General features: G+C 39.3%; 1 pseudogene; it reads right to left on the minus strand.

Moving 5' to 3' along the window:
- Nucleotides 1–9,261: 9,261 nt before the first annotated feature.
- Nucleotides 9,262–12,140, minus strand: LOC142369992 (uncharacterized; annotated as a pseudogene).
- Nucleotides 12,141–13,576: the final 1,436 nt, after the last annotated feature.

Consider the following 13,576-nt stretch of genomic DNA (forward strand, 5'->3'; position numbering starts at 1 on the left):
TAGCTACACCCATGTTGTCGATAAGAATAAGCTATATTTATGGTATTAAAGTCTGTGACTGGTGCAGAAATCATTGCAAGGTCTTTGGGTTACACTGAAGTCCACACCCATGGAGTGTGTGCACGCACAATTCAGTGAAACACTTTCACTGTTGTTAATAATGTTGTTAAATGGAGAGAGAGCTTCATTATCTCCAAGTTCATAATTAAGAACTGCCTCATTCAGAAGGTCCTGTTGCAGAACTGTTTCTTTATCCTGAACACACAAGCTAACAAAGCAGAGATTTTCAAAATTTAAAGTGACTTTAAAACATATCGAAAGTCCACAGAAAGTCAGGTTTTGTTATTGCTGCAAACTTGTTAGCATCATCTTTGTGTTCTGTTGGTGTGTCATTTTTAGGACTTGTATTGTTTTATGACCATGTTTTTTAATTGGCATGTTGGAAGCAGTTGCCCCTCCTGCCCTTAAGCCTCCCTTCTAGCATTAATTAAACATCCTTCCCCTCGTCTAATTAACAGTGCATTACAAAAACAACAGAATATATATTGTACCCTGCATACATCCAGCTGATAATGTATTCCAATATTTTGCACTCTTTATTTGCAATTACACATTGATTGAAGTATTGCTTGATTTGAAAAGATGTAAAAAGGATAAGGGATATAAACAATTGTAAAATTACAGTAAATGCATGGCTGAGCAACAGTTTGTCAATGACAAGGCTGCTACGATTCCAAACAAGACTAAATTTAGGTTCTAAAATAATTCATGCCACACAAATCTTTCAGGACTTATTTTTGATGTGCTTTTGTGGCCTCGGGTGTTCCATTAAAGTTTTTGGGGAGTGTCACAAACTATTTCATGCTGGTGGATTTTTGGTTTTGAAGAACAGCTATTTGTGGTAACTTGCCCCACAGGAACCAAAGACTCCTTCCACTCCTTCAGTGCAGTGGTACTTTCACTGAATCGCATTTGTAATTTGAACATTTGCATAGGTGGTTAGTTCTCAAAAACACAAACACGAAGACACACTATCATTTTGAAAGCTGATGACTCAACTTCAACAGTTGTAGATTTGAAGCCTCTGTGGTGTTCCATGTAATTGTGCGTGTCTTTGGCACATGTCCATGTGTACATGTTCTTTGTGAATTAAATTTGCCACCTCGCATCCTTCAATTACTTACTTACACTTGCCGGCAAATTCCCAAGTTCATCTATAATGGATCAAGGGATGTTCAAGCTGCTAGTAGTGGATCACCTCAGTAAGCAGGCCTCAAAGAGCCCAGCATGTCCTGGCTCTTGTCCCAGAGAGAGCAATGGGGACCCCGATGACATGGTTAGGAAGCTCAGGCAGTGCAGAGCTGCTCAAATATTGATCAGTGGAGCTTTCTATGAGCTGGTTAGTCTCAGCCTGTCAGTTGCTAGTGGGAGTCTGCTGCGGATGGAAAGGCTACACAACAAAGAGAGAGAAAAAACCCACAGGCTTGTCCATATTCCTCTGGCAGATGCTTCTGCTTCTATCACAGTAGAAGTCCTTGGAGAGAAGAAGGAAGAGCATCACCTATGTATTGATATTCTGTTAGCTCTGTTATATGGTGAGTCCCTGTGGATGGCACCAGGGGTGGATGGTTGATCAGTTGTGGTCAACAGGCCATCCAAAATCGTTTCGTCCACTTTTAGCACTGTCACACAAAATGCCTTTCTATAGACACTGACATATAATTGCATTGCAGACATTGTAATGGTAATAGCAACATTCACAACACTGAAACTTAGGAGGAGTTTGCATTATTTTCGTTGGAGCTTTATCTTATCTCTGTCATGAAGTTTTTGGTCATTGTATTGCAGAGGGAGCATTCATATTGAGCTCCAACACAACTTGATATGCATGAACTAAACAAACAAAAACATTTTAATAGAAACTACCCTGCCTGTCCTAGCAAGCTTATTATTTGAGTTTAAGTTAAAATACACTTTATTTCCCACATCTCTCTGAAAACCTTTATTTCTTATTTAAAAGTCATTTAAACCCTTCCATTTCATGTTATTTTTTTTAGAACTTAAGAGATATGTATCTTAGATATCTGAGATATGAGTGGACTAACTAACCAGGGCAGATCAATCCACAGATATCACCTGTTATTAATAAATGAGGACTTGAAAGAGATAAAAAGCTCAGTCAAACACCAAAGTTGAGCCATGCTCCATGGTGCTTGATATCCAAAATAGAAGTTTTCTGGCACCGCAGCTCACCTGGCCAGGTTTATAATTGATGTGAACTTTCTGATGAGCTTTCAACTTTTACTTCACTCTAGTAGTCTGTCCAGATGCCAGAACCAAACTCACTCTGATTCCTATCCATACTCTCAGACTCTTTTTGGATGGCTGCCATTCATTCCCTGTCCATTCACACAGCATCAGGTGCGATTTCGACTCATCCCTTGCCTAACTTGAATTTTCATCCTTATGACTGCAGTCTCGGAGTAGCAACGGCTGGGCGAACATCGAAACTCTGCCAAAATCCTGACATAGACTGCAGATGCACAGAGTGACACAGGGTCCCCTCACCCCACTGGCTCAGGTCCCCGCCCAGCCATCTGGTGGTTCCAGTGCAGTTGCCAGTCTCTCATCACACTCGCCCTCACGCCTGTAATAAAGGTTCCTCCACTGAGACCTATGGTAGGCTTCATTGCAAGCCCCCCTTATACACAATGTCACCACCAACATTGTAATATCATGTGCCCAGAACCAAGCCAAGAAGACACATAAGAGCCAGTATGCTGTTGTTCAGAATCAGTAGTCATCCGTTATAGGCACAGCAAATAGTAGTGTTCATGATAAGTGATATGTGCTTAGACAGATTGTCACTATGCCTGTTTGAGACAAAGAGGAATGCCGTAGTGATGCACAACCAAGCAACCAGTGATTTTGCCCTATCTGTTTGAGGTAGGATGAGTCGCCAAAACAGACAAGCTCATCTTGAAACCCTCATCAATCGCTCCTTTGTCAATCAATGTGGGGCTGAAAGAAATCTCCCGGTCCATTGGGAGCAGAAGATGAAGGTGCTGATTTAACTGATGACATTTCAGTGGACTTTTGCCTTTTAGTCGCTTTTCGGTGAAGTCCGTCAATATGGCTGCCTTCTTCTTGTAGATGGGCAATGCTTTTTGCCAGCCTTAATTTTTCTGTCTTTCATTTCATTAACTCAGATGTCAGTTTATATGAGCAGTTGTAATTTGCTTGTTGGCTTGCTGACACTCCTTTGACACCGACAATATATCAGAGCAGTCATAGAGTGCGCCTACCTGAATGACATGTTTTCAAAATGAGGCAGTGCTCAGGATTTGATGAAAGACGCTACTACATCCATTACTCCAGCACCTTGTCACAGACACAGTAACTATAGCTGAGAAACAACATTAAAGAAAGACTGGAACAATACAGCAGATATCCTGAGTTTTAAACAAGATTCGTATGTTTCAGTTTCTGATCTTTTTTAAAGCTGATCGCATACTGTTCCACTTTGATTTTTCATTGAAGTGCTATCATGAAACACAATTGCTTAGAAGTCTCCTAGCCACATCAAAACTTCTAAACAAACTAGTTTGAAAGCAGCTTGTGAAACCAGTCTGTCTCTCACACTCAGTGGCATGTTTGGGGTTGCGGGAAGAAGTTGACAGAGAAACAGATGTTCTTTGGACTGTGTAAATTCTGGAGTTGTTTAAGGAGTGAGCAGGAAGACCGAATAATGAATGTATGTCAGAAAAACACAGCATCCCTCACACAAAAGTTTTACTCATGAGCAAGAGGTTTGATGACTTTCAGTCTTCAAAAGGAGCTGACCGTGCCCGGCAGCACGTTCTGCAAACCGCAGCTGCTCTTATCTGGTGAGTCTTAAGCACTTCCAGAGGTTCTACCTGTTTTGTTGTCAGGGATTTAATCATAAACTGCTGAAGTTCTCGTGGTCAATTCTATAAATAAGTCACAGTTTTTCAGCTGGGGGTTTTTGGTCTTGTGTTGCTGAAATGAAGAGGATGCATTTCAGTCCAAAACAGGATAAAGCAAATAAGCACCATAAAGCCTTTAAAAGTCCTTATGGACAACACATGTACATGTACAAATGTAGAAGCCTATACCATCACACTCAGTGGGACACAAAGTAAGATGCTTTCATTCCAGTTCCCATTACTATCTTCATCTCTCTGCTGCTATAACATAATGTCTATCTAACTAGCTTTTCAAAGATAAAGAGAAAAGGGACCACATGTACACACACACATGCACACACATGCACACACATACCAACATACCGATAAATGTCACCCCACTCCCTGTCCTCTCCTGCTTAGATAAAGGCAAGCGTAAATGAAAGCCCCAAAGAAAATATAACAGGGAGATGCATTTGTTGTGTTTGATAGCATCAGCATGGAGAGGACAATACAGATGCACAAGCAGTTGCTCAAGAGGAGGATTCACAGGAAATGCATTAGTTCAGAGGGAGCACAAACACACCAATTGATTCATCACGGCAGCAGCGTTATTGCTTCCGATCTCTTTAATCTAAGGGAAAACTGTATACTTGCAGCACTTTTGATACTATTTGCGTCACTGAGAAAACACTTAGCCAACTGTGTAATGTGGAACAATCAAAGCAGATCACAGGTTTAGCAGATCAAGAACTTGTTTAAAGTCAGATCACTTTTAGAGGGAGGAGTTTGAGAAATTAATATCAGTTTGTTATCACCATGAGAAGAAAACTTGATTCACCATGTCGGTTCAAAATTACTACACTGTTGGCAAGGTTAATGTTAATTAAGGAAATGTAAGATTAAGAGAAAAACAGAACTGACACGGCTAGATGACTAGCCGCCTGAAGGTATGGACTTAAGTGCAGACACAGAACACTGGGAGGATTGGTTAAACAGATTTTATTAATTAATGAAGTGTGAGTGTGGTACTCTATGGAAGGAGGAAGAAGATTAGAAGGATTTTCCAGTTTGGAGAATTGTCCAAAGTGGTTGGTTTGTCCTTACTTATTTTCCAGAGGGAATCCAAGATGGAGGGCAGGGGGCTGCCTGTGGTGCAAGGTTCTGAATCAGCAGTGGGGCGAGCAGGCAGGTGAGTGGAAGAGGCTGATGAGAGGGATCCATTCATGGATAGCAACACAGGTATGAGGAAACTAGGACACGCAGCTAGGACGAGGGAGACGAGCACTAGGAAAAAACAAGATAAGGTAAGGTAAGAGCCGAATGAGTCAGCCGAATTACCACAAAGGTAGTTAGACAATCTGGTGAAGACTGGTTGCTCCTGCAGCTCATGTAACAGTGTCCTGATGAGGGCAGATGAGAAGCAGGTGTGTCTACAGGAACAATCCAACTCCACCAAGAGCTCCCGGGAAATCTGCTCAGCCCCACCTAGGACTCAGAAACAACAAAGCAACAACACATCCAAGCATGATCGTGACAAGAACAGCTGAATGGGAAATTCTAAAGTGACATAGCATGTCCTTTTTTTTAAATAGGCTGACACACAATGTCCTGGGGTCTTATTAAAATGTATGAGACAAGCTTTGGCCAAAATATCTGTTAGTTTGAGCAGAGTGGCACATCTCTCACTCCAAATAAAACACCTTTCCTAAGACCAGGCTGTTGTGGAAAAGATTAGAGGCAAGTGCACTCCATCCACTCTCCCGCTTGCCATCCTGAGGTCGTTGTTGTTTGCCTTACCATGACAATACCTGAGCTAGCCGTGAGGGAGCATGAAAGTTTGCAAAGCAAAAGTGACTGTCTCTGACAGAGGAGAGTAACTGCAGGACGTCAGTGAAGGGTTAGTTTATGTACGTTTGCACAATGGCTAATGACACACTGCTTGGCTGATGCTGACATAAGTTTTTATCAGACGGTGTGTTTGCATATGTTACCAAAACCTGGTACGTCATCACAACCTGGGCTTCCGGTATGTAATTTATTGCAGTAACACAAACATAATGAAGCTATTACCCCAGTAATATCAAAAACACTCAATCTCTATATGTTGATATAGATAGTTACTCAGGTTTTCTGAAAGGAAAATTGTTTAGCAGTGTAGCGTTGTAAGTTAGCAAGAGATGCCAATAAACAATACTTTCTCATCAACAGTAAAAATGGACCAAGCCAGATTTGTGCATAACAAAATTTGTAGTAATGCATGTATACCAGTTGTCACTACATTTTAACATTTTGTGTTTCTTAACTTAATGAGATAATTGTTCTTGAGGACCTGCATCTTTATCAGCAACATGCCGATAATGTAATGTTAACACAACGAGAGCAGTACATGGTGTTGAATGTAGCAACACCTATATCCCCCTCAAGAATCCCATTCTCAGTTGTACAGGTAGTGTTGGCAGTCGTTTTCTTTTGTCATGTACTCGAAATTATTCATGATTGTCCTCTTAACATAAAATATGAGCAAAAGAAAATAATTGTTTGTGTTGTTGAAAATCTTAATGAATTACAAAGATGCAGGACCTACCTCCAGTGCTCCACTCCAATGGGTAGTTTATTAAGCGTTAAGTTATTTGTATTACTTATCAGATCTGATTTGTGTGCATGCGTCTAGTAGAACATAATAAAAGCTGTGAAGTCTTAATTAAAAATCAGCTGAAACTGGACACAGATTGCAGGTGATAACACAAATTGTTTTTTCTTTTTTATTAATTTCTTTTTTTTTTTAAATATATTGGGTGATTAATTTACCAAGGCCATGGTTAATTTACCAATTACATGAGAAAAAATATGTATTTGCATTCAGCTGTCAGTCGTACCTAATGTCATTATCCTAAACCAGTTAATGTTTAAAAGTAAACATTGTAAAATGTTTTACTATGACGATTACAGTTGTGTGAATCATTTTCTCAGAATGCTGTCATAGGTGAGTATTAAAGGGAACACAATTATAATTATTTTTATGTCATCCTTTTAAATTGCATTACTGTATCATAACTGATACAGTCAACACCAAAATGATTCAATCCTTGAAATAATGATTTTGCTGGTAATTGTCAGTCTGTTTACAAAATCCCATCCTAGATGTGATGCACGCAATGGACTGGCAGTCTATTGTAATATTTGTTTCTTGGGAACAATTGGGCAGAATTTGCAAGAGAGGTATAATCAAAATCCTTTTCTGTCTCTCAAGTTTTCTTATGGCAAATGCTTACTGCAACAAACTTTGTTCAACAAATCTATTTATTATATTCTAAATTATCTACTAATATTCCTAGATCATGAATACTTATATTTGTATATATAAATATAGATCTATATTTATATGTAAATCTCTCTATATATATGAATATTTTTTTTAACTTCCCCCATTGGGGGATGAATAAAGTAATTTTCTATTCTATTTCTATTCTATTCTATGTACGTTCTATTAGTATATATGTAAGGTCCAGTCTGTTCAACACACCCAATAATAACTGCCTACTTGACAGTACCACTCAGTTTAATCATAAAAGAGATAAAGGAGTTTGACTAAATAGAAAGATCAACTTTAAACATTATGTAAATTCTAACTTGGCATAAGGTATTTTTGGCGGTTTTCAATAAAGTTTAATGCCAATATCAGGGTGATCATTAATTCAAATCTACCTGTTGTTTCACCTTGATTTTTTTTTTAAATACACTTGAAAGACATTAAAGGCACCTATGGATTATAGAGATATGACGGTGCGACACATAAATAACACACCAATTAATTTTGAGTGTCTGAAGTTGTTTTTATTCATTTGCATTAAATTATTTTGAAAAATATTAGAATTTTAAGCTTTAATTAATAAACTGGAGCAGGGTGGACCCTACCTCTTACCTGTTGGCAGCTGGGGATGAATAAATAATGGTAATTGAAATAATTCTATTACCCGAATTCATTGTCTCAATTTGACTTCATCCTACCACTGTTTTTTGTTCTGCAGTTGTATTCGATATCATGAGCAATAAGAATTTACATCTCTCTAATAAAGCTAAAAGCTTGTGTTTTAATTTTTTTTTAAACTTTAATATAAAAAGTGAAAATATGAATATCAATAATAAATGATAAAGGAAAATCCACACCAATACGCCTTGTAATCCAATTTTTTATTCTTGTGTTGTGTATATTTAAAATTCAACTTTAAAAAAAAATCCACGTTGAACTATTTTTTAACTATATTAAACTGCCATTATCTTTAATTGGACTGTTTTACACAGTCCAATTCAAGCCAATGATAATCCAGTTATTTGAAATCCAGTTAAAATCCAATTGAATAAAATTTATTAAAATCCAAATTAGTCCAAGTCACCAAGCTAAGGAAACCAACAGATCACATTGAATCCTCAAACTCAGTTTCCCATCCAAAGCATGCAAGGGGCTAGCCTGGGTGCCAGCCGAACTTAGCCCCGCCCATAACATTTTTGGTCGGGAAGTTCGGTCTGGCTCTGCTCAGTTGGGAAATCATTATGCCCGACATGGAATCAGTCGACCCAATCAGATTGCCAGGGCGGGCTTTATACGATGATGGACAGATGAGCAACAGGGACATTATTGACTATTTCACTAAAGAGCGCTTGGTTTGACTTCGTTTGAAACAAACATGGCTGCCGCTGGAGAGCTAGGGTGTGTAGATTCTGCCATCGAGTCTGTTCTACAGGATCTCCACATTGCATTCATTTTGAAAGACAAACAGAGGAACGCGATAAAGGCTTTTATCGATAGAAAATATGTTTTTGCCGTCCTTCCTACAACAAGTGTGTGTCGCTTAATCTACGTCACATACAACGTTGCTCTGATTGGTTGTAGGTCTATCTAATTGAGCGAAGAGGCATTTTTTCTCCTGGTTCGGTTGAAACACGCCCCATACTCAAAACTCTATTGAGCGGTATCAGACTCACATTCTGACTAGAATCGTGAGTATGACGTAGTCAGGCTAGCAAGAGGCTACAATGGAGGGGAAATTTCACTTTGAACATAAAGAAACATCAAGCAGAAACAGACCTAGGATGTGCCTCCCATCTGCCTCCCATCTGCCTCGACTGGATGGAGTTTAGAGAACAATGCTGTTTCTGTGCTATGGTATGCTCCGAGTCCAAACTGAAACATATTTTTTCTGTGTTAATCATCACAAAGTTGAATTGCTGCAACTCTTTTAAGAACTTTAGATATATAGAGAGAGACTGAATATAGGAGAGTGTCCTGGATCAAAAGAAGTTTTTTTAAAGTTGAGGTTTAACTACAGCAATCCTAAAAGCCTGTGATCCTCCTGCTGCAGCCAGGTTTCTGAAGGACAAAACATATCAATATGATGATCACCAATCAAGTTATTCACCAACAGAGACTTGGAAAGGAGAGATCTAACATTCAGCAAACTACATTCAATTGTTTTTGTTGAGTAAACAAAAATTGGTGACTAATAAATCCGGCCATGTTTCTAGATATGACAGCTGCCCCTTCCAAAGTTTGATGGATGTCATCTGTCCCAATCAGAGCAGGTTTTCCCCAGAAAGATTGCCAATTATCTGTTTAGCCAATGTTGTTTGCTGAACACCACTAAGACAGCCAGTGGTTGAAGGAGGACATGCAGCTAAACATGTCATCGTTGGTCAGATTTGGCAGGGGTCCAGAGAAAACTACAGAGTCCAACATTGTTTTGGCAAAATTACACACAATTGCAACATTAATTTTTAGTAACCTCCGATTGGTGTAACCGGGTGTCATTACCGCCAGCATGAATAACTATTTTACTACATTTATGCTTATCCTTAGCCAGCAGTTTTAAATAGGATGCCATGTCACCTGCTCTGGCTGCTGGGATGCATTTGACTATGGTAGCTGGTGTCTATAATGTTGAATATCTGACTATGGAGCTGCAAGTTACCAGGGTTTTCCTCAGCGGATGTGTCGCTAATTGGGGAAATTCTATTAGAAGCATAAACAGGTTGGTAGCGAACCACAAGCTTGACTTTAGGGCTATGCCTCCTCTTCCTGACTGTCACCCAGCCAGCCTGGGGTTGCGGCTGCTTGGAGATTGCCGGGGGGGGATTTAACATTATTAGCTACACTAGGTGGCTCTGCACTGGCTAAAGGGACCTGGCAAGCTATCGAGTGGCTTTGAACAATGCAGAGCCGAGCTTCCAATTCAGATAACCTCGCCTCCAAAACTACAAAAAGACTACATTTGTCACATGTACCAATATCACTAAAGGAGGAAGAGGAGTAGCTAAACATCTGACACACGGAACAAGAGAAAGCAGGAGATGGAGGGAGAGAGCCGGTAGCCATGCTAAACTAGAGAACTAGACACACCAATACAAAATATCGATTATAAATGAGTGCCAGAAGAGAACAAATAGTGTGTGATAGGGTTTACAATGCAAATGCGTGTCCCTTATAAGAAGAAATTCAGCTATATTTAATAATCCAAGAGGATCAAGAAGTTCCACAGAACACAAATGAGGAATAATTATTGGATTTGATTGGATAATGATTGCATTATTATCTAATGATAGAATTGCATTATAATTGGCTTGAATTGGATTGTATTCTGACTGCACTGAGATGACATTTGTTGTGATTTGGCACAATATAAATAAAACTGACACACTACATACCCCTTCATGGAGAATTGTAATTTTAAAGTCTACTTCAAGTTTTGGAAACTAAACAATGAAATATGACAAGGAAATGCAAAAGGGGAAAAAATATTTGTCAGCGTTAACCTGGTGGAAGGTCAAGGAGACAATTCATAGGATTCATTTCATGATGGAAGAGATAAAGGAATAAACTCTACCCACACACAAGATCACCCACTATAATTCTCCATTCTTGATGACCAATACTTTGATGACGACAGCATAGTTATTTCCATGACAACTAAGCAAACTCAACAAATGGAAATGCTGAGAAGAAAGCATTGAATTGAAAAACTGTTGACTATGAAATTCACTTACTTATTGGCTAAACTATATTTAAACTATTTTTAGACCTCTTTCATGGTTGTTTTCTGTTCTTCAGTGGTTTCCTAGCTACCTCATGTGCACAACAAGACTGTTTAGTCCGGACTCTGGGCACCAGCAGGAGACCCCTCCCTGAGGTTCTCAGAGCCTGAGTTGGTTCATATGGCTTTAACATGTCAGAGATGTACTTTGGCGCTAGACCATGAAGAGACTTGTACACAAGCAGTGCTGTTTTAAAGTATTTTCTCTGAGCAACAGGAACCCAGTGCAGAGACCTGAGCACTGGACTAATGTGGTCATATTTCCTGGTTCTAGTCAGTACTCGAGCAGCAGCATTCTGGATGTACTGCAGCTGTCTTACAGCCCGTTTAGAGAGCCCAGTGAGCAGGTCGTTACAGTAGTCTAACCTAAATAGAACTGTTTTCAGCCTGGATCATTGTGGCTTGCCAAGAATCTATTGTCTGACATGTAAACCTCACTAGAGTAAAAACAGCCATTTATTTTCTTATGAAATGGGTTTGCAGATGGAGTTAGACAGTTAGTTTTTGTTGCTTTTGAACAATGCTTGGGAGTATAATGAGATTTAAAAAGCTAAACATGACTTTGATCAATCTGTGTGACATATTCTGATTTCAACTACCAGGACAGATGATAATCCAATGTTTCAAAGCTCAAGGATGCACTACAAAAATGTTGCTTGTCATAGCTCGAGAGGAAGACTAATATAACAATACAAAAATGGCCTGTAGTATCATTTAAACTGTAGGAAATGAAAAACACTCAGTAGATGTAGCAACGGTTGTCAGGATGAAAATAAATCACTGGAAAACACTAAAAGTAGATGGGATCCAAACGTTTTTAATGATTTTGTTTCCTCAGGTATTCACTCCTCAATTGCATCTCATCCCTTGTGGGTTTTTGCATCAGTTTGAAAGATGCATCCAAAATCAAAAACAACTTGTTCTCTATGCCATCTCATCACATATCAGACAGGAACCCCCGATACCATCTTTCACTGTTCAGCGTTACCATTTAAGATGTTCTTTTTAAATGTTGTATTTTTTATTCAAATACTCAAGATGACCTCATACAATAGAGGGGTTTTACAATATAGAGATGTCACAGGAAAAAAACAAGAGTTACCTGTTTGTGTAATATCTGTAACATCTTGTCTGTGGTGTAACTGATAAAATGGTCGAGAAGTTTGTTCCAGTAGAGTTAAGTGTTCCCTATAATACTCAGTTCAGTTCAGTTTATTCATATGGCGCCAACACGCAACAAAAGTCATCTCAAGCCACTTTGAAGGGACAGTCTGATCCAAGGCAAGGCAAGTTTATTTGTAGAGCACAATTTGTATACAAGGCAATTCAAAGTGCTTTACAGCTACAACAAATCACAAGAAGGCAAATAAAATCATTAAAATACTGTATATACATAATCATTTAATTAAAAGCGAAGAGTGCAGATAAAGCACTTTCAGTTGTCATAAGCCCAGCTAAATAGAACTGTTTTCAGCCTGGATTTGAACAATGTCAGAGTTTGAGGCCTGTCTCACATTTTCTGGAAGACTGTTCCAGATTTTAGGAGCATAAAACTGAAACGCAACCTCACCTTGTTTAGTCCGGACTCTGGGCACCAGCAGGAGACCCCTCCCTGAGGTTCTCAGAGCCTGAGTTGGTTCATATGGCTCTAACATGTCAGAGATGTACTTTGGCGCTAGACCATGAAGAGACTTGTACACAAGCAGTGCTGTTTTAAAGTATTTTCTCTGAGCAACAGGAACCCAGTGCAGAGACCTGAGCACTGGACTAATGTGGTCATATTTCCTGGTTCTAGTCAGTACTCGAGCAGCAGCATTCTGGATGTACTGCAGCTGTCTTACAGCCCGTTTAGAGAGCCCAGTGAGCAGGTCGTTACAGTAGTCTAACCTGCTGGAGACAAACGCATGGATTAGTCTTTCTAAGTCTGGTTTAGACACTATTCCTTTGATTCTGGCAATGTTTTTTAGATGGTAAAAAGCTGCTGATGTTATTGATTTAATGTGGCTGTTAAAATTCAGGTCCGAGTCCAATCTTACCCCAAGATTTCTAACTTGATTATTAGGTTTTAGAGAGAGTCTCAAGGTGACTGATAACACTTTCTCTTTGTTTCTGTGGGCAGCAGACAGTGATTTCACTTTTGTCTCAGTTTAGCTGGATAAAAAATTGTTTTGCATCCACACACTGATCTGTTCGATGCAGTGACACAATGTATCTACAGCCCTGTGTTCTCCTGCCGTCAGTAACACGTAGATCTGAGTGTCATCTGCATAGTTGTGGTAGGACACGTTATACCTGCGTATTAGCTGGCCTAATGGAAGCACGTACAGATTGAACAATAGGGGTCCCAGGATTGACCCCTGGGGAACCCCACAGGTCATAGCCACTTGGTTTGAGACACAGTTACCAATTTCAACAAAATATTCCCTGTCCTCGAGATAGGACTTGAACCAGTTTAAAGCAGATCCAGACAGTCAATTCAATACAGTTAACTGTGATTTAATAAGAATCCATCTATCAATATGAATATGTTATTTAAGAGATATTGGATCTTGGTCTTTTGGA

The sequence above is a fragment of the Odontesthes bonariensis genome, chromosome 20 (genome assembly GCF_027942865.1).
Source record: "Odontesthes bonariensis isolate fOdoBon6 chromosome 20, fOdoBon6.hap1, whole genome shotgun sequence".
NCBI classification, from domain to species: domain Eukaryota; kingdom Metazoa; phylum Chordata; class Actinopteri; order Atheriniformes; family Atherinopsidae; genus Odontesthes; species Odontesthes bonariensis.